Raw genomic sequence first — 26,722 nt, 5'->3', positions numbered from 1 at the left:
ACCAATCCCCAAAACTTGAAGAAAAATAATAAGGGGAAGGGTAACAATGATAACAAGGGTAACCAGGGTAATCAAGGTAATCAACCTAGCGAATCCTAGGGGAACTAGCCTAACACCAACAACCAGCAACAGGGAAGCCAACCCAAGCAAAACAAGGCTATTTGTACGAACAAGCCTTGTGCATGTTGTGGTGTACATGGCCATTATACACATGACTGTGCTATCTTACCCCAAATGCGACAAATGTGGGAAGCTCAAGCAATTTCTGGAGGCCAACAATTGCCTCATAATCCTACACCATCTCAACCAACAGTGCTTACAAATCCTTTCCCTCAACAAGGATTTGTTTCTTCTCAACCTCACCCAGGTCAAGCAGCCCACCCTCCCCAACCTTCTTGTCCTGGTGACTACCAGATCCTCATGATGAGCTCTAATGAGGTTAATTCCTCCGATATCAACTTGTAAACTCGATCGCATTAATATCATAAGCCATCAACTTCGTCTGCCACTGATTCCAAAGCCAAGGCTTCTACTGAGCCACTTACGACATCAAATGTTCCATTACAGATCCCTCAACCTAAAGCTGAGGGAATTCCCAAGATCCCAAAGGGACCATTATGCCATAACATGGCTTCTAAAAAAGTTTCCTATACATGCAAGATAGTAGATGACATGGGGCAATTACCTGCCGCCATGTCGATGCTGGATGTACTTCCATCATGCCCATCTCAAAAGAAAGCTCTAATAACGTCTTTGGGAATAGTAGATCCTTCTGATGATCATTTGATTGTCTTCCCAGTTGATACATCATAACATCCCCCATTACCTTGCTCCATTGCTTTCTAGGTACTAGTCCAAGTCCGTAATGTCATCATCTCCTGATGCATTACCGACGATGGTGCATCCACCTGTGTGATGTCCGCTACCCTTTGGAAAAAACTTTAGTCACCTGAGTTGTCCCCCTCCACCATCACTTTGCATGCTTAGGACAGACACTCCTTCTAGCCTCTTATCATGTACTGCAACTATCCAGTGACCCTTGCGGGTAAGACTCTCCATGTAGATATTGAGGTTATTGATGCCCCTTTCGATTACAACATTCTCTTGGGTCGTGATTACACATATGCCATGTCAGCTGTCACATCTAAGGTTTTCTACAATGTGTGCTTCCCTCATGAAGGGAAGATCATTACCATAGATCAGTTGACTTACTACAAGCCGACATCTGCGATGTCCCTCGAGTCCATTATCTCATCAGTGTTAGATAAGAAGTCTTCAACTACTCTCACTGGTGTTTCACCCAGAGTCTATAAAGATTCCTCATTGTTGGGTTCCTTCCCTGGTCCTCCCCCTCTCTTCATAGAGCCCAAATATTTCAGCGTCACAGGTTGTCCTCAAGCAGTCTGGTACATTCGATCCACAATGAGCTCCTCTGTACCATGCAGTTACCATCCCAGCTGAGCCATCCAGATCTAGCCCCCATAACCTCCTCCATTTGCGGGTGCCTCTCCTATCTTCCCCTAGGAAGTGTTCCTCCAGGTCTAAACCATCCAGGAGTTGTTTCCCTGGGACATTACCTTGTAGGCTAGATACCTTTCTTATTTCCCCCTCCAGCAATATTTTATGTCCCTATCATGGCTTCATTGGTCCTTCCTAACATGACTTTAGGGATCCCTGTATGGTACATTGATCCCCCTGCAAGCATTCTTCCTGGTTAGCTAAGACCTTATCGTGCTCTGACCCTGGTTCAACTCGTCCCTATGGCCCCTACCACTACTTTAGTTCCGTCACAACATCAAGAGAAACCCACTCCTGTTGCGAAAGCATCTAGACAGGGGGGAAAGCTATGAGGAAAGAACCTAAGGACAAGGCTCCCAAACCTGCTCTAGTCCCCAAGGCCCCAAAGTCATCACCTCTGTGCGCTTTGTGTAAAGTTGTGGGGCACGCAACCAATAACTGTCTTGAGCTTCCTCATCTCAAACCTTTGGTTCATGAAACGTTCCTTTAGTCAAATATCCCTAAAGTCCATGTTAACTTACTGGGTCCACCCAAGAAACTCAAAATGTTAAGAAAAAATCACCCTTGTGCCCTGTGTGATCATCATGGTGACTACTCCCATTGTTTCCCTCATCTCAACAAATTTTGTGATTTCCTTAAGGCACTTCGCCAATACGAGACCACTCATAATGGATCACCTTCACCTCTTCCTGTGGATTTTTTTACCAATAATAAACTAGAATAGGGGGAATCTGGTCCCACCGTCATGATCCCTTCCCCAGATGTCGATATGATGGACACCATGGGCCATATCCTTTACCTGTCATCATCCTTGAGTTCCTCGTAGGCAATCCTTTCTGAGGTTTCTAAGCACGCTTCTATTCAACCTCTTTTGACAGAATCCCAAGCCTCAACATACATAGATCTTTCATCTACTACCTCGTCGTCTACCATTCCATATGATGTGTATGTGAACCTTCTTTCTCAGGTTGATGCACTAGGTACCATGCTGCATGATGTAGTCAATATTTGTCTCATCCATTCATCTTCCATTTTGATGAGGACATCATGGAAGCTATCTTTACCCATAACTACCCTTGCACTTAGGCAAGGGGGAATATTTTTTGGAGGATTGTAAAGGCCATTTCCTTCCTAATAATCCCAATGCAATCTACCCAAAGAAATTTTTCTCATAACTTATCTCTTTGATTTGCATGTCTTTATTTCTGTCATGAAGTTAGGTAGGATGCATTATCTCATCTGTCACATTTTTCACCTTTCAGATGGATCCATCATCCACACCATATATTGGTCATGTTGATGGTGCAAGTCACTTCTCCAAGAATATAGCCTCGACAGCCTGGGCCATTTTTACCCCCTTGCATACATTAGTGCTTTCGAACGATGTGTGCATTGGATCTACCACCAATAACCAGGTCGAATATGATGCAATGATAGGTTTGTTAGTCGATTCCCTTTCTCATCGCATCCTTCATCTTCATGTTCATTTATATTCCTTGCTACTTGTCATGTAATTGAATGGTGTGTATCATGTGCATAACCAAGTCATATTTAGAAAATATCTGCGTGTTAAGCTGTTGGTACGTGAATTTGAAACCATTACTTTTAGTCAAGTTCCTAGAGCCCAAAATAACTATGTAGATACCATTGCAAATAACATTCTAGATTGGCATTTATCACATGTATACCATAGAAGATAACTAGAAACAAGACACATTGTGAACCATCATCGTCATATAAAAATGCATAATCATATTATGTATCATATAAGTGTTCGAAGCCCATAGCTCTAAATACATCTGACATGCCCATAACATGTTACAAAAATCAAAATCAAAGGGACCCACATGTCCCCATATCTAGTCACTATCTGAAGGATCACGCACCAAAGGCTTTGCCCCACCTGCACGTACATCACCTACTGCATGACAAGCCATCGCCATGTGCCGCATGATACCTCACCACTCTAAGGGAAGGCTATTACACTCATATATGTATCGATCATCTAGCTCATGCCATCTGCGCTCAGAAACTCTGGTCAACATTACACCACATCTATGGTGTAGATAAACAAGTAGCACACTATCCTCTAGACCCCAACAAGATGATGATGTTCCCAAATTTGTAGCCACAAGTGCTATGGCTGATCCTACATTTCTTGTCAGTTGTACTGGTGCTATGTCCGCATACCACATATTTTACACTTAGTACCATATACATGTGATAAAAATATGAAATGCACAATAAAAATAGCAACTTAACAATTACCGTTTGGTCCCCATGCTTACCTAAGCGAAAGTGGAAAGTAAGGATCTCCCTGATAGTTCATCCCGCTCTAAGGATAATCGTCAATCTAGAGGGACATCAGATCCCAATGTGCAAAAAATGCGGGTTGGAACACTTGTCTGACTCCCCATCCTCCTCTCCGCAGCATCTGCCCCTAGTGGCGTATCATGGGCTCCTATGGGCCCTCATATCGGATCTATACATGAGGAAGGATGGTGGCTATCTTTTCAAAGAATAATGTGCACAGTACTGTACCAAAAACATAGTCATGGCTCACCTGCATAGATTAACTATCATTTCACTGACAACAGCATCCTCTCGACCCACCCATAGTAGGTCCTAGCCAAAACACTCTCAACCAACATCATCTAACCACCAGTGATGTGGTGGAACACATGGCTGCCCAAGACCCGTAGCACAGCTACAGAAACAACCTATGTCTCTAGCCAGTCTAAATCACTAGTCGAGATATTCGTGCCCTTCACATGCATATGATGTGGACAATGGCTCTCCACAAACTTTATAATGTTCCTCCCACAAGGAAACACCAGATGTATATCCCCCACCACTCTAAGGGGAGGGAGTCCGGTGAAGAAATAAATATCCTGTATTCTGAGCTTAATATTATGCCCTTGCATGACAAATACCTCATGGTCTGGATCCCAATAGCTCACAATTCTCAATAACAGGGGCTCACCTACACTCATCAATGGGTTCTCTACCAACTTGAGAACCCCATAGTGAGACAATGCCCCTCGAACCCCCTGATCCATCTAAATCTCGAATCGGAGGGTATCCAAGTCTCACTTACACCAGTTGATTTTTAGCTCTACCATGCCTGCAAAACACCACATGTCTTGTCAGTTGAGAGAAGAAAACACTGGTCTACACTGGTCTTCCTGTGATCCAAATTGCACTTCTAGGCACAAAAAGTGTAATTAGACTATGAAGAGGAGCAAGGGTCTCCCAGGGAGCTACCAGGAGTGAAAAATCATGAAATAAATAACTGAAATTGAAGAGATGAGTAGGGCCACTACCTAAAAGTCGCAGATCTTGATTCTGATGGCCGGTTTGTCTGCTATGATGTCCACAAGATTTATGGGCTTTTCCTCCTCTCCAAATTTACCACAACTCAAATAAAAAATGAATTCCAATTGGAGGGAAAATGTCCTTTCATAGAAAAATCCACAAATTTTATGTCACCTGCTTTGACCAAATAGTAGCTCAGCTCGACGAACCATTAACATCATTGGAAATCTCTCATCGAGTACTATAATGAGTCTTTCTCAGTTTTGGATGATTTGAAACTTCACTAGGAAGCCATTTTTCCAAGAAGGGTCACTTCGTCGCCTCCCAACATCAGATTTCCTCATATACGATGCTTGGAATTTGGGGACCACCTTCCCTTGGAACTTGTCATCTCACGTGTCAATTTTCATCATGTGTAACCATGATTTACTAATTTTTTCATGGTTCTCACTGGGCTTATTCTTTGTGGCAGCGTCATCGAGTCACACTTGCATCCATGGAGTTTGTTTCATATCCCATTCTATCATATCACATTATTCCGTCCATATTTTGATACTGTTCATCCCGTCTTGCCCATTTTAGCCTCCAGCAATACTATCCGCATCCCATCTAGAGTTGAGTCAGTTGCTGCTAGGTCAACCATGCACTTTATGCTCTGACAAGGGAAGTTGTGTATTTGTCCCTCAATCCCTCATTTTCCATTATACCTGGTGTCAATCCATCAGTCACATTACTATTTTCCCTCATACCTTAGTTGAGGATCCTCATTGCCTCACCTATCGTGGGCCCTATTTTGTCGAAATCAGCTCATTTATTCCATAAGAATGACCCAGAGGGCGGTGTATCTTGGTTCCAACTTCCATTATTGTTTGGTACTTTGGATCGAGTAGAGGGACTCATTACTTCCCTTTGACTTGGTTGTTTCATGTTCATGAGCCATACACTCAATGGTCGAGTGATGTCGCAGATTGTACCAATGGTTCCTAAGTGTATGTGAGATGTTTGAGACCTCATGAGGGGGTGGCCCTTTAGGTAGCCCCCCACATGCTCGCATGCATTCCTATTATGCTACAACCTTAGATGCAGCTCCGAAAATATAAAGGGTTTGGTTCCTACCAATCACAATGTTCATAACATGCACATCTCCTTCAGATGATCCATTTATTTTTGCAGATCCCTTCCTTGTTCAACAGGGCTTCTTTAGTTGTTCTACCCTCCCTCCAACCCATTTTTTGAGGGAAGGTCCATTATATCTCATGTAATCAATTCATATTATATTCAATCCTGGCTGATATTTTTCCAGGTGCATTATATATATGGGACACATTGTATTATTTTCTAACTCAGTCATGCCAACATGTCATGTACCATTCAACATGTACTTCATTGCACAGTTTAATGTTTCTCAACACACCATTATCTTTGTACTAAGTTATCTCAGCGGGTATATGTATGCTTCCCCCACCTCATTGAGCTCTAGTACAACAACATAAAAGGTGACTTGCATTGGTCTTGCCCCCTTTGTCCCTATCCTCCTGCATCATTTGTATTAGTCTCTCTCTCTCTCTCTCTCTCTCTCTCTCTCTCTCTCCACTTTGTTGTGTAGTGATTGTGTCTTTACAACACAGTTTGGTCATATGTTTTCCTCCTAACACTCGTAAATTGGGGGGAAATCTGTTATCACAAAAATATTGGTCATCTAGCCTAATTTATTAGATGGATCAAACTACACCGTGTGAAGCAAATTTTATAATAGTAAAATTTCTTTCACTGTGAAAAATTACTTAATAAACCACCTTTGTTAAGTAATTTATAATTAAACTCATGCAGAATAATTAAATAAATCACTATTTGTTTGATTTCCTTCTAGATATAATTAATTAAACCATTGTTCAATTATAATTTCATGTCATATTTGACCCAGTTATGAAAAATCAACAGATAAATTATTAATTATCTTATTTTTCTCTAGGAATAATTAATTATTATTCCTTGTAAAATTTCAAAAATCCCTTGGGAATAATTAAATAAATCATTATTTCTTTATTATTCCTTAACCAATCTGTTGAGATTTGTAAATAAATCATTTATTTAATTATTATTTCTAAATAAAAGTTTAAATATTTTTTCCCTCCTAACCAAATACAATAAAATATTCCAATTGGTTATTCCAAGAATGGGGTTAATAATATTTTGTTATTGCTCATTATTTGAGGATAACTCAATATTTTGTTATAAATAGAAGGGTTTCCCATTCATTATTCACTTTTGACTATTTTCATTGTTGCACTTACTACTGTAACTCTGATTATTTTCATTGATGCACTCCATTTCTCTGCCATTTGAGTTCCCATTAAGCTCAAACATTTTATTTGTTGGGTTTTCACATTATAGAGGAGAGAGACTCTAAAGAAGATGAAGACATTTGATGACACCCAAGAACCCATCCCATAGAGTGGGATGACTAACATTTATTTGTTCCCTTCACAAGTGTTATAATAAAATCTATTCTTCGTATATATAGTTTCCATTGGATTATTTGAGTTATTACTGTTTCTTTTTGTTGTTTAACTATGATTGTGGCATAGATTAGGACTTTCACAGGTTTTGTTTCTATCATTTGTTGCAGATCTACAATTTTTAGCAGCCATTTATATTATTGATACTGTTTATCATCCACAATCTTAAGTGGGTTCTTTTCGTACATCTTTGAGAAGAAAACACTACAAGAGAAAGAATTCTAGAAAATGTGTGGAGCAAGGACCCTTGAAACCCTCAGTCTTTGAAAAGAAATGTGGCCTCCAAGTGATCAATCTCCAAGTTTTGCTATGGGTACAAAGTCAATCCTAGGATGAGCTTGATTAAACAATTTATATTCTTCCTTGGGATCAAGTTTAGAAACTTGACCTTCCAACCTTTACAATTTGACCTCTTTTACCTCCAATGAAATCAATCCACAATTATTTCAAGGAGACACTTTAGATCTATGAGCAAGTTAAAAATGGCATTGAAAGGTAGGGTCTCCTTCTTAGATTTAAATGATCCAGCCTCTTTCCAAGATAGATTATAGAAATATACTCATACCATTCATCTTGAAATGAAACCGATATAATCTGAATTTAGCCTTTGAACTGTTGGTGTTTGACCCACTAGAAGGTGATGAACTCTTTCATTGGATTTATATAGACCTGTAATCAAATTATAGTCAAGATGGTAGTACTTCCTACAACAAATATCACAACCTTGCAATACAATTGAAAAGAGACCCTCAAATCTGATAGGGGTTCGATCTCCACCTCGTAAACTTGAATGGATAAATATGGTAAGGCAGACCCAGGTCCAATCTAAAAATTTGGCAAAGTAATGTTTTCTCTTTTGTTTGCAATAAAATAATAACTCTCAAAATAATGAAGAAAATTCTCCTTCCAATCAACTAAAAAATAGAACCAACTAAGATGATACGAAATTCCATTGAAGATGGAAATGTTGGCTAGGGTGAGCATAGATTCCGCCAAAGTTCATTGCATGAAACCTCCAAGTAACCCTGCAAATAATTTAGAATTTTCCAATAAAACCCTTAGGCTGGTGGGATGCACAGCTCTGATACCACTGTAATTTCCCAATCATCAAAATTTTAATCAGTTCTGGTACATTGTAGGTGTTCTAATAAAATTCTTGCAGTAAAAACACTGAACAAAATAAAGATATGAGAATGTAGCATCTTATCTATGTAAATAAATATAAACAAAATTACATGCCCATAGAAGCACTACTAAAGCTTGTGCCTTGGCATGTATGGCTTCCCATCAACAGAGAAATTAAAGATGCTGAAGCACAATCTTAGATCCTCGATGGATCCACTAGAGAAATTACTCCCATGGGGTTTTCATCCTTGGGATCAAATAGAACTTGCCTCGACAAGCTCTCAGCAGAAGAAAAATAGATAAATAACTCTCGATGATTACTTTGTTAGGCTCCTATCCCCTTTTATATGCTTCATTGAATCTCTAGAGACTTTATTTTATTTATTTTACTCAAAAAACGAAGGCAAATACCATCGTCAATGCCATGGGGAACTACCACTGTAAATACCATGGGTAGATTCCGTCCACTTTAACCATATCCACAAAAAAAAGAATATTGCAAATCGATTGCTTCTTATTTAGTCTAAGAAGTTTATGTTTAGGAATTCCCCGAGATCCATAAAAGTAGAAACTTAATAGAAATTACTCATCAACACCACAAAGTATGTTATTTTTATTGAGAATATTGAGCACATGGAAAGATGCTTGTTAAAGTGGATGTTAGAGAAATCCCTAATGCATAGGTCTAACAATAACAAGAATTGTGTTACCTTTTGGGTAATTTTCTTAAGAATCCTAACTATGTCTTAAAAATGTAGCTCGGGGCATTAAAATTAAATGATATTCCTTATTGATTTTGGGATTGGGATGAGAGCGAGATGGGAGATATTGTCTATTCTAAAAATAAACATCTTTTCACTTGTATCTTTTCCATACATAATGTCTCTTTTTCATAAATTAAATGGACAACATTCTTTCCTTAATTCTTCATGAGAAACCATCCTTCCAAGAGGCATTAAGGCCATTTCTAGACAAGTAGGGCCACATACTAAGTCATAGATTGTAATCCAATGACTCTGCTAGGAGCTCACCAAGATTTAGTACCTCTTACTCTTCTCTAAATTCTCCAACAAATCAATGTACAAATGAATTAGAATTGGGGGCAATAAGCCCTTTTATAGGAAAAACTCTAGTTTTTTTGGGCCATTAGGAGTAAATTGTAGCTCGGTTTGACAAACTATCACCACTGTTGGAATTCTCTGACCAATCTCTACAATGGGTCTCCGTGTTTCTCGTAATTTGAAACTTTGCCACAAAGCCAATTTTTCCATGAGGTCTCACTTTGGCGCATTAAATCAAATATCTTAATATGAGTCACATGTACTCTAATACCACTTTTCATTTGAACTTTTAGAATTATGAGTCGTTGTCACAAGTAATCACTATTTACTCATTCTATTATGGCGCGCTGTGAGCCTTTCCCATGTGGAAGCATCATATAGTCACCTTTCTTCAAAGCATTAGAGATGAGTCACCCCTACATCTATGGAGTCTGTTTAAAGTCCCATTGAGTCCTGTTACAATATATTATCCATCTATGTGTCACATTCATCCAATTTTTCTTAAATTTGACCTCCATCTATCCTCATGTGCCTTTCAGAATCCTTCGTCTGAGTAATTGACCATCCCTTATGGAATTGTGTCAGTCACTATGAGGTCAACCTTGCATGTTATGCTCTGACAAGGTAAATCATAACTGTACAAGTCTTGATATCTTCCAATTATCATCCCCATTGTTAGTCGTTATTAGCCATAATATTATCATCCTTGTGCCTTTGTTGAGGATTCATAGTTTGCTAAACTCTGGTGGGCCTGCTTTTGTTAACATCAACACATTTATTCCAGGAGAGTAGTCTAGAGGATGGTGTACCTTGGTTTCATCTTTCATCCTTTCTTGGTGCCTCTAATCAAACAAAGTGAATCATTATTTCCCTTTTACTTGGTTTTTTCTCGCATGCTCAAATTCAACTCATTATCGCACGATCAAGAAACATACACTTGGTGGTTTACTGATGTAGCAGATTTTCCTAGATTTTCTGAGGTGTGTGTGAGATGTTCTAGACCTCATGAGGGGATGTCCCTTCAGGTAGCCCATCACATACCTAGATGTCAGAAATTATGATCTAGACTCGGAAGAAGTTATTTTTATTTGAATGGCTTTGTTTCTGCCGATTGCATAACTCACAAAATGAACCTCTATTTAAAATGGTCCATTGAGATATTTAAATACCTCTCCTATTCATCAGGGCTTCTTTGGTTGTGATCTCCCTGCCCCCTTCACCACACCAACGTGGGGGAATTATGTCTCATGTCCTCAAATCAACATACTTAATTCTATCAATCCTTGCCACTGTATTCGAGGAAGTTATGTATATGGGGATCATTATCTCATTGTATCAAGTTTTTCCCCATTGATGCCAGCATATCATGTATCATGTACTATGTACCTCAGACCTAGATTGCTAGGCACACCATTATCATTGTACTCGGTTATCTCATAGGTATGGGTATATCTCCCCTACCTTATTGAGATCTTGTACTCATCAATCAAGGAAACTTTTATCTCACAGGTAGGTTTCACCCCCTCCAACTTCACTCCTTACTATTACTTGGGTGATCTCTCTCTCTCCATATGAATTCCCTTCAGTGTTTTGTGAAAGTGAAGCTACAACATATTTCCATCATATGATGTGATCCTCAAACTCTTATGTTGGGCAACAATATGTTATGACCCAAAAAATGATCACCTAGTCATGTATTACTAGGTTGATCAAAATGCACCATGTAGGATAGGTTTTTACATATTAAAACCTTCTTTTATCCTCGGCAATAATTTAGTGAACCAATTTCCTAAAGTATGTTGTTGCATTCTAGACTATTACATGGAGGGGAATTTTAAGATAAAATAAATCTTTTGTCTAAAAATTTTCAATATGATGCGCTAGTAAAAAAGGTAAAGGCTTAGAGGTTCGTCTTTATGCTATTGATGGTTTCTTTGGGAAGTAGAGTGATCGAGGTTGACAACAAATAATGGGATTTAGGGTGACGGAGGCTGAAAATAGAGGTGTGCATCGTGAGAGGAGCAATGGAGGCACTTTCGAAGAACGTTAATGGGTGGTAACATAGTTGGAGTACTTTTCGGGGTCTCCATCGATTGTGTTTTGATATGTGTTTTCTTACCGTTTTATTTATTTTGAACGCTACTTATATACATTGGTTGTTGTTATTAGCAAATTGTAGTGCTATATTGGCAACATGGATTAGATCCACTTGAAGGATTGTCGAAAAATGTGGCTAGAAATTCTTAATTTTATTTTTCCTTGATTAAATTATAAAATTTGAATTTCCAGATCAGCAGACAACTTGGATGCAATTAGCTTGTATGACATGGTTTGTGTCACCCATTTTACTCAATCAATTTGAGTTGGAGTTAGAGTTCAGTTAAGCATGTGTGATTTCTAATTTGCAGTAGTCTAAGTCAGTTATCTCAAGTTGTTTTCAGTTAAACTAGGTCTAACTGTTGGAGGGACTAGCGGAAGGCTAGTTGTGCAGTGAGACTTTAGTCAAATGCAATGATCATCTAGTTAAGTGATCAATCATCCCAAAATTGCTAGTGCATGCAAACAATTCGAGTTCCCCAGCTATGGTGGAGATTCCAAGGCAGTTTAATATTAGTTGTAGACTAGTCTTATGCGTATAGGTGTTGCATGCAGTCACATGATCAACCTTAGGAATTATGCAATCCATTTTGGAAAAAACCTAAAAACAGGGGCCTAATTTCTCAAGGAATTTCACAAGGAAATAGGGGCTCACGCAGAAGTAGAAATTGACAAAGTTTGGGTTTGAGCTTCTTAGTGAGCAGAGGGATAGGTTATTCACTTATGAGTTTGGCACAGTTGAGTAAATCAATTGTAATACATCTATATTCATAAGATTGACGCAAGAAGGCATTCGAGTTATTAGAAGATTTCTTTCCCCACGAAAAATACTGTGTGCATGTATTTTATTTCTTATTGCATGTCTGAATTTTTTGTTCTAAATTGTGAATTAACTTTCGTACAGTAGTAGAGTAGGTCTGTGTCTTATGATTTTGAAAAAAAATTCATGATGAGTTGCAAATCTACACCATAATTTCTACATCGTATCATAGCAGGATCCACATTACAGCATGAATTTCGAATTTGTTTCTGAGGAGGTTCGAATTTGCAGTTTAGTGTAGGAAGATCTCTTAGGAACTAAAAATATGGCCTTCAACGGGCTGGCGCTAGAGTATTCCTTGGAAGAAAAATCTAATTTCATTGACTGCAAAGATCGCATGGAGGAGGTATTCAATGACAATGGATTTCTAGAATACATCAAGAGAGATGTTACAAAACCAGCAGAATCCGATGCCGAATACCTTACTCAGTCGAAGAAAGTTGTATCTAAGGTGTGGATAATAATATTGGAGGGAGTACGAGACCACATTGTCAGCAATCTCCATGGGAAAGAAAATCCTTATGGAATGTGGTAGGCACTATCAAATCTGTTCTAGAATAGTAGTGATGACAAAAAGTTGCTGCTCAAGGATAAACTTTGAAATATCAAGATGTAGAAGAATGACTTTACCCTGCAATATCTGAGGCGGTTCACACAAGTTCATGATGAGCTTGCAGGAGTTGGTGTTACTCTTTCAAAGGATGACTTGGTAAGAATATCCCTTCTAAGCCTTCCCAAGAGTTCACATACCTATCAAGATTAAGTGAACGAGAGGGAGAAACTACCGAATTGGGAAAACTTATGGTGTGATTTGGTACAAGAGGAAATAGGGTAGAATACTAGAGATGGGACCTCATCCAAGGGCAAGGATGAAGAAAAATTTCCATTGTTTGGAAATGGAAAGAAGGGAAAAGGGGAAGAAATCTCAAACCAAACCAAAATCCAACTAAGGGAGAAAGAAGAAAGATTTGTCAGAAATTAAAGCCTTCCATTGTCATGAATACGAGCACTATGCCACGAAGTGCCCACAGAAAGAGGCAAGTGAGAAGACCTTAGGAGGAGTAGTAGTTGGAGCCTTGGATTCATAGTTAGACCTTGACTTTACCCTTATCGGATGTATGTCCAACATAGTGATGGGGAGCCTGTGGTACTAGGACTCAGGTGCATTGTTCCACATGACAAGGTGTAGAGACTTTTCATTGACTTGGAGGAGAAAGATCTCCATATGTCCATCAATCTAGGGGATGACGGAAGGTGCGGAACCAGAGTTACATTGTTTTTTAATGTCTTTCTCCCACTTCCAAAGCTTGATTTGAAGAGCTGAGGTCTTAGACTTGCTTAGGAGGACAGTACAAGTGATGATGGACCCATACTGACTGCAAATAATCATGGTGACGATATTTTAGTGTAACAGATTGCCCCCTAAAGTGCGAAGTCTGTAGTAGATGAGGATTTCATTTATCATATAGGAAGAGTGAAGTACTTTATCATTTCGAGGATCATCTTGTGGAGAGCCCGGTCGGAACCTGTAAAAATATTCAATGCAAGATATATATATGAGATCATATCATTGCTGAGGTAGGCATTCCCATACTCAGATCAAAACTAACTAGAAAACTATCTATTGCTCTGATATAGGAATGATCTTGTAAAACATCACAAGTATGGACTCATGTGAACACAGTATGGATGCAGCCATCTATTTATGAATAGTCCACAATACAATGAATACAAAATTCCTCGCAGCCTGGATGGTAGAAACTAGATCCAGGGTCTTCATTTCTACTTCCCGAAAAAAGTACGATTCTATCCATGCGAATAAATGTGTTGATGTCGAACATGGTAGAAACCACTTGATTACCAGTCAATGATGTAAACTGTTAACAAGTGTGAGGGAAACCACCAGTGATGTCAATGGCTCTCAAAGTACCCAGTACAATCCATGAGATGTGAGTAAATGTGTTGATGTCGAACATATCACGGAATCCTTCGATCGAAATTCAATGATGTAAACTATCGTCAAAGGCGAGAAACCTGCCATTGAGGCATGCAGATCTCAAGGTACTGACAATTTCTAGATCATCTATCTAGATAATGAGCTGATGTCGATAGAAAGTGATCCGTCGTAGGCAAGCCCACAACACGAAATCATAGATCAAGTTGAAGAAATTTAGTTGCAAGGACTAACTCAGGGATGGTCAAGATGTATGACAGATAGTTTTACATATGAATGGCTTATTGGCAGTGACCTCTTGAACACATAACGACACGACAGATGGCTTGGTGAAAATTGACCCAAAGTTAATACCCATAAACTGGCTGAAGACTTTCAATGTGGTTTGATCAACTGTTCGGCAAAGCATTTTCCAACCCAGGTGAATAAAAGTGTCGTGTTCAAGAGTGGTTACAAAGTATGACAAACAGACTCATTTTCCTCTCTTTTCCCCCACCATTTCTGGCAAGTACCTCTTTATTTTTGACAAGCTTGAGGAGGATAAAATTTGCTTGATTATAAGCTCATCCTTCGGATGAGTCCAACTTAGTTTAAATTCGAATCCTAAGAAGGAGTGGTTCGTTCCTGTTTGTAATTGAACAGGTCCTTTACTGTGAAATTTTAATGAGTCCAGTATAGGAGAAACTCAGCGTTTTTCAATTTTAGAGAGTCTGAAAAAACGTAAGAAGACTCTAGGGTTGACCCTTTTCGTAAATTTGTGTCTCCCAAGCTCGAAAAGTATAAAATAATACTTGAGAGAACCGCTTGATCTTTTACGACCAAGGAGTACTTTTCGTTATTAGTGTCACTGATCCGAAAAAGTAAAAAAGCGATCAACGACACGTCGTTTTATAACCAATATCGAATTTGAAACGACAAAAATCCGGCAATCTTTTCGTATTTTTACGGTCAGAAAAGAGCTGTAAGTAGACCGTCTTTTAATTCCGTTTTAACGAGTGTAAAAGAAACGCTCGGCAATCTTTTCATATTTTAGGAGTCAGAAAAGGGCTTAAAGATGACTCTACTTGTTTTTTCGTTGAAAATGATAGATTTCGCCTGAATAATCCTTTATTCTGCACAAAAACACAAAAATTACTCATACCTGTTTGAAATGGATAAAAGCATTGCAAAATACCTTTTCAAAGTGAAACATAAACAAATTTGTGATTTATTTACTCAAAAAACTTATAAAAAGGGCCTTTGTCAATTCATTTTTACCATTCGAGTTTGGGTGAGAAAATAGTGCTTTTGCTTAGAAAACTTCCCGTGAAGATTGTGGAAAATCCAACCGTCGGAATCGAGCACCGTCTTCTCCAGGTAATCCATATCATCCTACTCTTCATTTTCAACCATTTAATTTTTTGATTTAGTCCTTCATTTCATTTTTTGGGAGGGTTTTTAGGCGCAAAACCCGCGCGCGGGTGTCTGCAGGTTTACCATTGCGGACCCGTGGACCCCGACTTTTTCTCCATTGGGAAAACGCTCGGGGTCCGCACCTTCCATGTAGACAAAGTGCGGACCCACGCACTGTGTCTAACTTGGAGGGTGCGTACCCTGCCGCAAGGTTTTTGAACCCAAAAATTCTCAAAAATGGACCAATCAAAATGTTTTCTAGCAATTTAATTAATCTTTATACTTGATGCAGAGAGTATGTCATGCTAGATTGGCGTGAACGAGAGCATGAGGACGTGGATACTACCGCATGGAATCATCAGCCTTCACTTGATGCTTTGAGGGCATGCGGACTGTACAAATTCTAGACCATTCCTGGCATGAGGGCTCAGGTGGATTTCTTACAGTGGCTAGTTGACGGATGGAGCATACATGACCAATGTTTTTTCATTGGTGGGAACCGGCTCGAAATCGAGCCGGAGGACATTTATTTCTTGACTGGTTTGCCTAAGAGAGGCGAAGACTTGACTCTATACGGGACTAGGCCAGGTGGCCAATCTGTCGATAGCCTCCGGCTAGAGTACTGCAACAGCCAGGCTAAAGACAAAGGGATAGACATAAAGACCATATCCCGTCCTGAGCTCATGGTGATTGCGTTTACTGTCACCAGACTTTGCGGAGCTGCCGCATTACATATTGCCACCGGATCCCAGATGCGTATGGCAGTTGATTGCTTTCGAGGCACCATCTTCAACTGGTGCAATGCTGTGCTGGCCAATGTGAAAGGCCAATTGACCAGGGCCAAGAGCGGACAACTAAAGACCTTTGGTTATGGGGCTTTGGTCGTGATTTTTGGCCTGGAGAGGGTTCCTATGTTGATCCCACAACACCTTACTGTTGGAGCTGGGCTTCCTCGAGAGCCCAAACTGATGCGATGGGTCGCAGTCATGGCCCGTCACCCGGACGAGGGGACAGAAGTTGCTCGGTTCAAACCTGAGTATTTCCAATGGTTGGAAAGTCAGGTATTTTCCATTCAGGACTTCCCTTATGCTGGGATGGACTTTTGTGGTGATCCAGACATGGCTCTTCCACCAGGAGAGCAGTGGGACGAGTCAGGTAAAATCCTTTTCAACTTTTCCTATTTAATTTTTTATTTATTTTTCCATCGTCTCAAAACTGATAGTAAAAATTTCAAATGCAGATGTGGGTCCACAGCGACCAGCCGCTCTCCGGCCTTTCGAGAGGAGTCAACCAGTTGCACCCGCGCCAGCCCCACAAGACGAATCAACAGAGGTTTTGGCCGAGTTGGAGGGTCATCTTGAGCGCTTGATAGGGGATATTCCTGAGACCACTATAGACGACATTCCTCGTCGACTTCAGCGCTATGTGATTGGAGTCCTGGGACCTTTTAGGAGGTTCCTTTGCAAGGTGGCCTGGGCAGTGGTTTCTTATAGAGATCATCACCAGTGATAGGATGATCGCCTTTTGTGGGCACATGTGACATTTTTGTTTTTTGTACTTATCATTTTTGTCGATCATAAGGTGTTTTTCAAGTTATGATCGAAGACGATGTATTTTTTGACACACTCCTATATATATATCACTATTACCGGCTTATCCTGTAAATCATGTTATGGAATGGTTTTAAATTTACATGTATGATTATTGCAAATGTCTATTTAACATTCGAGAAGCAATTGCATCTGCTAATGTATTTAAAGACCTTGGAATATGTTGATATTCAATATAATCAAACTCACGTTCCAAGAGACACACTCTCAAAAATAATCTTAATAACACTGGATTTCTAATGGCATACACTCTATTAAGCTATAACACAACGAGTTCAGAATCTAACCTCACTATAGAACTCCGAATCCCAAATGAAATAGATTAAGACAATAACTCAATCACTGCACTGTACTCTGTAATGTTGTTTGTTGTTTAACCGAGGCTTACCCCATGCATAGAAACTAACTCGTCAGAGGGCGAATAGATAACCCAAGCTGCAGAAGAGATGTTCCGTGTATTACGACAAGCACCATCAGCAAATCCAATGTATGTTTGGAGAGGCATCGACATCTTCAATATCAAGAGTAAAACCAAGATAAGCAAGAATAATGACGGAAAAAAACTCTCTAAGCTAAGCACACCATTTTTTTAAACTAAAACACACCAGCTAGAAAGAAAAACTATCCTAACTAAAAAATCTCCATACCCCATATTTTAAGCATAGTACCTCTTCAAGTAAAGGCCATTTCTGGGTTTACCTAAAGAGTCCCCATCAAATTCTACCAATTCATAGGTCCCTTTTGCTAGCAATATAGGGACCATGCCACATAGGAACGAATTTCCCAGCGCCTAATTTATCATTAGCTTGATCATACAATAACACTAGGTCTCCTTCCGAAAAATTTCGAGGGGTCACATTCCGATCATACTGAGCTTTCATACATTTTGCGTGAGTCTCGATCACCAATGTAGCATCACGTCGATTCTCATCTAATTGAGCTAAGTATAAAAAACGCTTTTCCTCTTCGGAAGTAGCTGGAAGTAACTCGATGGCCATTCGCAGTGATGGGATTTCGCACTCAATGGGTAACATAGCTTCCAAACCATAGACTAGTTGGAAAGGAGTGAACCCTGTTGATGTTTTTACTGAAGTTCGGTACGCCGAAAGCGCTGAAAATAGCATGTTGTGCCAATTCGACCGATGAATCCCAATGATTCGTTGGATCATGATAACTAAAACATTGTTGATGGATTCAACCAGACCATTCCCTTGTGGATAATAAGGAGTTGAACTATCGTGATGTAAACCAAGCTGGCCTGTAAGTTTGGTCATCATAATGTTTCGAAAATGACGCCCATGATCAGTGATTATCGCTTGTGGGACACAAAACCTAGAAATTATATGATTGAACACGAAAATTGCATCTGTCTTGCCGTCTGCCTCGAATGTAGGCATCGCCTCGGCCCACTTAGTAAAATAATCTACCGCAAGGATGATATACGCATGCCACCCGGCCGAGTGAGGGTTACATGTAATAAAATCGATACCCCATTTGGCAAAAGGACCAACGGAAATTATAGGGTGGAGAGGAGCAGGTGGAGCGCGCATCTTACGATAAAAAATCTAGCAGTTGTGGCATTTTCGGACCGCCGTAATACAATCTTTAAACAAGGACGGCCAGAAATAGCCAACGCGCAATATCTTTTGGGCTGTGGCATACCCAGACATATGACCGCCACACGCTCCAGAGTGACAGTCATTTAGAATCCTCTTAGCCTCTTCATGAGTTAAGCAACGTCAAAAAATAGAGTCTGCCCCACGACGATAAAGAGTATCTCCAATAATTTTGAATTGTTGGGACTGGAATTGAATTTTCCGACGTTCCGACCTTGAAATTTCTGGCCGAAAGGATTGGGTCTGGAGATAGATGATGATATCCCCATACCACGGATCTAAAGTGCTGATTAGAAACAAAGATTCGTCCGCAATGGGCTCCTCTGCCACAGTTTCCGTGTCAGCACGCGGGAAGTCACACATTAATTCTGCAAAAACTAAAGATTTCTTAGACTTAGATTTCTCAAACTCCAAGTCAAACTCCTGCAGGATAATGATCCATTTAGAGTACTTGCCCCCTAGCAATTGTTTGGTCAAAATTTAGATCATAGGGTTGCAATCTGAAATTACCGTAGTTTTACGTAGTAAAATGTAGTGACGAAAACGTTGGACAGCTTGAATGGCTGCCAATGCCAATTTCTCCACATGTGAGTATTTTAGCTAAGTTGGATTTAACGTTCGACTAAGGTAATATATCACATGTTCCGTTCCGAATTCATCTTCCTGAACTAAAATCATTCCAATGGTGGAATGGGAGGCAGCGAGATATAAGAAGTAATCCTGGTTGTAGTTGGGAGGATGCAACAATGGTGCATGGGTCAACGTGTGTTTGAGTGCATCAAAAGATTTCTGAGCTATCTCATCCCAAGAAAATTGAGTATTTTGTTTCAACAACCGTGTAAAACCCTTTGTAACCTCGGCGTAGTTAGGAATGAATCGTCGTAAAAAGTTTTCTTTACCCTGCAAACTTTGGAGTTGGTGAAGACTTGAAGGAGGAGGCAAATTCATAATAGCTTCGACCTTCGAGGGATCAACGCGAATGTCGGCTTTCGAAACTACAAATCCCAGCAATCGACCCCTTTCTATACAGAAGACACATTTGTGTGGGTTCAACCGAATACGATAATGCCTACACCTCATAAAGATTGCTCGTAAATGGACGAGGTGATCAGCTCGATGTAATGAATGAGCCGGCAAGTCATCGAGGTAAGGTTGCACAATGTGCTTGATGTCATGAAATGCATAAGACATCGCCCTCTGAAAAGTTGCTCCGGCATTCTTAAGCCCAAAATGTAATTTGCAATAAGCAAATGTCCCCCATGGACAAATGAAAGCCGTTTTTGGTTGATCGGCAAGTAGAATATTGATTTGATTGTATCCGGAAAAACCGTCCATAAAGGAAAATATTTTGCTGCTGGCACAATCATCAATGATTTGATCGATATAGGGAGTTGGGTAGTTGTCCTTTGGACATGCTCAATTAATATCCCTATAGTCGATGCATATTCTTATTGTCCCCTGTTTTTTGTTAACCAGAACAATATTCGATACCCAATCTGTTAACGGGATCGGATAAATGAAACCTGCTTTCAACAGTTTCTCAACTTCTGCTTTAATTGCAGTAGCTTTTCGTGGGTGAATCTGACGCAAACGTTGCCGGATGGGTTTAGCGTCCGGGTAAGTCTTGATCTCATGAACAACAATCGCGGGATCAATTCCTGGTATTTCCTCATAGGACCAGGCAAACACGTCGCGGAATTCTTGAAATAGGGCCTTATATAATTGAATTTCGTCATCTGTACACGAGGCACCTATATGAATGTTCTCAACAATTCCGAGCTTAACCGAAATGTCAATGGGGCTAGTTCGAGAGATGTTTCCCAAATTTAACTCCGAACCGGGATGTTTCATTGGATTCTGAGGTTCCTTGACATATTCAGTCGTAAATATTGATGAGAAATCATTTTCAAAATGATCATCCTCAAGTAAAAACGAAGATCTGTGATGGAGATCTTCCCATGGTAAATCATCTACACATAGGATTTCAAGAATTTTCTCATCAGAGTGAACAAGTTCAGAAAACGTAGTTAAATCCGAGGTTGATGTGAAAAGTGATTCCTCACGGACCACATTCATTAAGTCATTTTCGGTTGAACATGGGTCGACAAAAGACTGCACGGCTTCATAGGCAATTTCATATGGACTCAAAGGCATGGAATTACCAAATGAGTCTATTTCAAATTCAGAAGGAACGATCCAAGGATCTTCATAAGAAATGGTGTCTGATGTAATCATATGAATGGTTGGAAATGAAGATGATGCATTGATTGGAGGATAGTCGATTTACCGACATGCTGAATACTCTCCGAAGAGGCTGGGTCGGGCGAAAAGTAAGCCAGCTGGTCTATTGTTACGATCTTTCCATTATGTGGAAAATTTATTACTCTAAAGACCGATGAAACGACCGCTGTCATAGCGTAAGACCAACTTCGACCCAAGAGAAGGTTGTAGTCTAGAGGGGCATCAACCACCTCCACATCTAGACTAACAGTTTTTCCTTCAACCCCTATAGGTGAATCCTGTAGAATGCCAAAAGGATGAAACCCACAGCCATCAAAGGCCTTAAGAATTGTCGGGGATTGATTTAGTGAAGGAGAACCAAGCGATCTCCAACACTCTATCGACATAATACACGTTGAAGCTCCTTCATCAATTACAGTCCGATGAATAGGCCTATTTTTTACTATCACTGGGATCTGGAAAGCCATTTGATGAGGCAAACACGGTGTAGTATTTTCTAGATCAAAGATTATTAGGTTCGGGTCCTGAACATCAACAGCTCCTACAGCCGACAAAAGTAATTTACGCTGTGCTGGGCATGATTGCAGCACTTCCAAAGCCGACATTGTTGAGGGTGAAACAGCTAAATCCTCAACCATGTTATAATTCTGAGTCGCTCTCGCATGTGGATTGAAAGCTGACTTTCGAAGTATACCCCTGGCGGGCGGTTTGATTACTAAGTCTGGATTAGGTTTCTCGATCTGTAGTGGATTGGAACCGGGAGCTGAGGTTGATGGATTAGAATGAGAAGATTCTGCTTCTTTACCATCAACATGACTTTTACTGCCATAATCTTGCGATCGAGTCGCAATCCTTACATGGGACATCATCAATATGGGTTCTTCATTGGCACTCGAGGAAGAACCTATCATCTTGCTATCTTGACTTGGAAACGGATCCTTCAAAACAACAGGAGTTTGGGAACCTTTGACGATCTTCGCAACCTCTGCTCGATGAGGGCAGTCTCTTGTAAAATGTTCTTCGTCACAAATGAGACATGGATAATGAGGTTTGCTCTTTTCATCATTGGATTTCGCCTTTTCAGATTTCTCTTTTGAACTTTTGTCTGTTTTATTCTTCTTCTTTCCTTTCTTGTTCCCACCGGATTTTGATTTAGCTGTAGATGACTCTACAACGTGAATATCGGCGGAAACCTCTGCAGAAGAATCTCCTGTCGGGGAATCAGGTAAGGTTATGATAGGAGAAGAATTCTTGGAAGACTTCTTCTTACTTTTAGTGTTAACCGTACCAATCATACCATCAGCGGCATGAGATCCCGAAGGAGCTGCAGTGATTTGATTTGACTTGGGAAGATCAGGGATATTTTCATGTAATGTACCTAACTGAGTATAGACCAAGTCAAGGTACTGTGCTTGAGCAATCACTTGCTCCTCAATAACAACTCTGGCTTTAGCAACATCTTCAGTGATCCTTGGCAACAAAGATTTTACAAACCACTCAGCCAAGATTTGATCCGGAATAAATACCTTCACTAAACGTCGTTGATGTCTCCACTCATGAATATGATCTGAAATGTACGTGGATGTCGATTGTTTTAGCAAACTTAACAATTCCGTGCCATTGTCATATCTAACTAGCAACTGAAAATGAGTTAAAAATGAGGTAGCTAACTAACTAAAATTATAAAAAGTGCCTCGCGGTAACTCAATGTACCACTTGGTCACGAGACCAATTAGAGTGCGCTGGAAAAGTCTAAGACGGATCGAATCATCTGTGATGGAGTTAGACGCACACCAGAGGTGGTAAGTCATCACATGGTTCGACGGGTCCTCTCCAGATTTACCTTCGAACTTGGGAATGTCACTGGGCAACTTATTCGGCATTGGCAGCCAAAACGGAAGATAATTAATCGGATCGTTCGTTAGGCGCGACAAATCAGGTAAGTCCAAAGTTGCGATAAATGGTAACTACCGATTAGGATCCCTAAAACTCTGGTTCATGAGACCATCCCCAAGAGGAGGATATCCGGGATAACTAGGAATAGGAATCGCGTTCGGGATATTGTATCCTCCCGGAAAACCAGGATTAACCGGACCGTACTGGGGTTGTTGAGGTTGTTGACAAGTGTACCCAGGATACGGTTGATACTGATAAACTGGATGCTGGACAGCAAGACCGAATTGGTACTGTCCCTGGTATGGTTGATAGGTGAATTGAGGTTGACTTGTGACAACCGTACTTAAACCAGGTTGTCCTACAGGGATCTGAACCGTAGTTTGAATCGTGGATCCAGACGGTGGTAAAGATGTCTGAGGAGTAGATACAGGAACAGTAGAAACCGGAGCTGTCGATACTCCAGAAGTAGGTGGGGTAGATTGAACAGATGTTGCGGCAGTTGCAGCAGTCGTTTGAGATGGAGTACGAGGCGCAGTATGCCCAGACTGAGAAACTACTGAAGATACAGAGGTTTGAATGTTAGACTGGACTGGTTGCTGGAGTGAACCAGAAACTAAGGGTTGTCTAGTTTGAGATGACAACTGTACACTTGGCTGCAACACCTGTTGAGTTTGCGATGGATCCCACACTATGTTCATTCCGGGGTACTGACCCATAACAGGTTGAGAATATTGAGGACCATAACTGGGTTGAGAGTAGGATTGATAATTGAAAGGTACATTTCTCGTTCCTTGAACATAATATTGACCTTGGGGTGGTTGGAAACCTTGGTTCGAGTACTGACCTTGGGGTAGATACCCCTGAGGCACGTACTGATACTGGGGTTGACCTTGAGGTATAAATTGATACTGGGGTTGACCTTGGGGTACATATTGAGTCTGGGGTTGACCTTGAGGAACGTATTGTACCGTAGGTACGTACTGTCCTTGAGGTTGCCCCCCAGATGCAAATTGTGTACCTTGAGGTTGCCCCCCAGGCGTTAATTGAGGCTGCCCCCCAGGCGGTAACTGGCCACCTTGAGGTTGAGAATTGGGAATAGAACCTGACATCATAAGAATGTCTTCTACGCTCAACGGCTTTGCACCATTGCTTCCAGTGAATAACCCTTGTTCAATAGGTTGAGGAGATGCTCTCGAAAAAGTACCAGAAAGTGACTGATACCCAGAGGGAACAAAAGGACCGCTGTACAAAAAAGATTTAGGCGATTGAGTAAACATGGATGACTGACCTGACACGGGAGTATAAAAACCTCTATGATGATAAGGAGCACGAGGTGGTGAAAAACTTAACGCTGGGTTTTCCAAATAATTAGTCAAAGAAAAATACCAAGTAGTACTTATAGGTGGACTGTAAAAAATGATTCACGCTCCCTTAGATCAATAACAGGTTGATTTTTAGGGATAGGGATGCCTACTTCTTCTTCTGAAGCAAGTTCTTCAATAGCTATCAAACCAAAAGGAAGATTTTCGGTGATTACTCTTTCTACCCTAGGTGAATTAGGACCACTAGAAGTTGGAGAGACAAACCCCGATGTTGGAGTAACAGGTTCAGATATCTCAGGTTCTTCACCTATATCACTAGTAGATGAAAAGCTACCAGCAAGTTCGGAAACCGAAATAGATTCAGGATTATAACCTGTTACTAGAGTTTCGTAATCAGGATGTACTACCAATGAAGACTCTCCTTCTTCAGGTGACCCAACTTTACTACCACTAGGAGTTACGAGGACTTTCAAGCCTTCAAGCTGGCTCAGGACTTCTTCAGGAGGTTGGCCCCGAAGTCTACGGGACTTCCTCAATAAATCAGCCACGGTTACAAACTCAGGAGACTGGCCCCGAAGTCTACGGGACTGTCTTGGTAATTCAGCCACAGTTAAAAACTTTTAACTACTTCACACACAAACAAAGTAAAATCTCAATGAAAACCACCTAAAGCCTCTAAAGAACCAAACAAATTTGAATCACACGCCTAAAGAATCTAGAGATCAAACACATACAAACAGTAACTTTCCAGACTGAAAACACTAGTTGGTGATGAAATCCAACGTCGCAAAATTCAGTACAGAAATGGCGGTTGGAACAGTTACCCCGGCAACCTGCTTAATGAATAGACTGGACCAAGTTCCTCCACTTAACCGTCTTGAGTGAAGTGAACCCCCTAGAAAATCCAAGTGAGTCTAGCCGACGTCTGCTCCAGGTACAGTGGGATCTTCCCACCACTGTCACCTTAGGAAGAATCCTAAAGAATATGGCCACTAAGGTTACCAACTGAGACAAATACACCTGGGGGAACAGTCTACGATCTGATATGCACTCAAGGGCAGAGTAGCAAGCTCAATCCCCTTGAAGGGTTCTTGACATAATCCAAGGTTTACCAACAAGTGACCCCAGGCTCCTCGACAATGGTTAATTCGAGGTTTACCGTTTTTAATACGTGAATATCTAGCGTCGTTCCCAATGAGGAAGGATTGATTCCCACACTGGTTCAGACACGATCTCGTGCTTCTCCTTTAAGAGGAGCTTTCCCAGAGCATAAATGCAACAATTGGATTTCTTCCTACCACAAGATACAGCTACTTGTTTGTTTTTACTGTCTTCGAGAGTTAATTACTCTCCTACTCCAAGACACTAGCCTAAGCTAAGTTGGTGTATCAGAGCCCTAGAAATAAAATGTTACTAGGTGAATTTTACTTTAAGCGTTAATTTTAGTGGTTGTTGTTTAAGTCAAGAGGTGGCGGAGATGAAACTCGTGGTGTAAAGACTCGACTCGAAATCACTAAAAAGATGCACCTAAGATGATTTAAACAATCTTTTCTCTTCGATGAACTTCTAAACTAAGAAAGAGTTTGAGAATGCAAATACTTTGTAAACACAAATCTTTCTCAATTAAACAAATTAAAAGAATAGCTTTTCCTTTCCAAAGCACTCAAAAAACGAGACAACTAGCTATTTCACACAAATTTCCCTTTTCTTTTCAAAGCACTCAATCACTACAAAAAACAAACTTTTTCCAAAAGAGTTTTTTTTTTTTTTTTTTTTTTTTATATATTTTGTAAATAAAACACTCAAAACTAATGAAAATGACTAACTTTGAGAGCTACAAAGTATAAAAAGCTATTTGAAGTCAAAGCCTACTAAAAGTCTTTTTGAGGATGTTTTACTTAGCTAAATGTGAGCTAAGGACTAATTTATGTAGAATCACAATTAGTCAAAAACAACCAATCTTTCGTTTTCTTTTTAAAAATGAAAATCCAAACTTTTAAATACAAGTTTTTCAAAATTTTTAAATGAGAAAACACAAAGGGATTCCTCAACAAGGGGAGTTTTCATAAATGGTCAGACTCATAAGAAGACTGGTAGACACCAAGGTAATCTGAGGTCCCTACGGCTTCTAAGCTCAGAGCCACTACACAACCAAAAACGAAAAACAAACCCAACAAGCAAAATTCCTAGGAATTCCACCTAAAACCCTAATGCTAATGAAATTAAACCAAGGAAA

This window comes from Pinus tabuliformis, chromosome 1_1 (genome assembly GCF_031772625.1).
Source record: "Pinus tabuliformis cultivar Carrire ecotype Pingquan chromosome 1_1, CPIR1, whole genome shotgun sequence".
In the NCBI taxonomy this organism is placed as follows: Eukaryota; Viridiplantae; Streptophyta; class Pinopsida; order Pinales; family Pinaceae; genus Pinus; species Pinus tabuliformis.
This window is presented reverse-complemented; position numbering follows the sequence as displayed.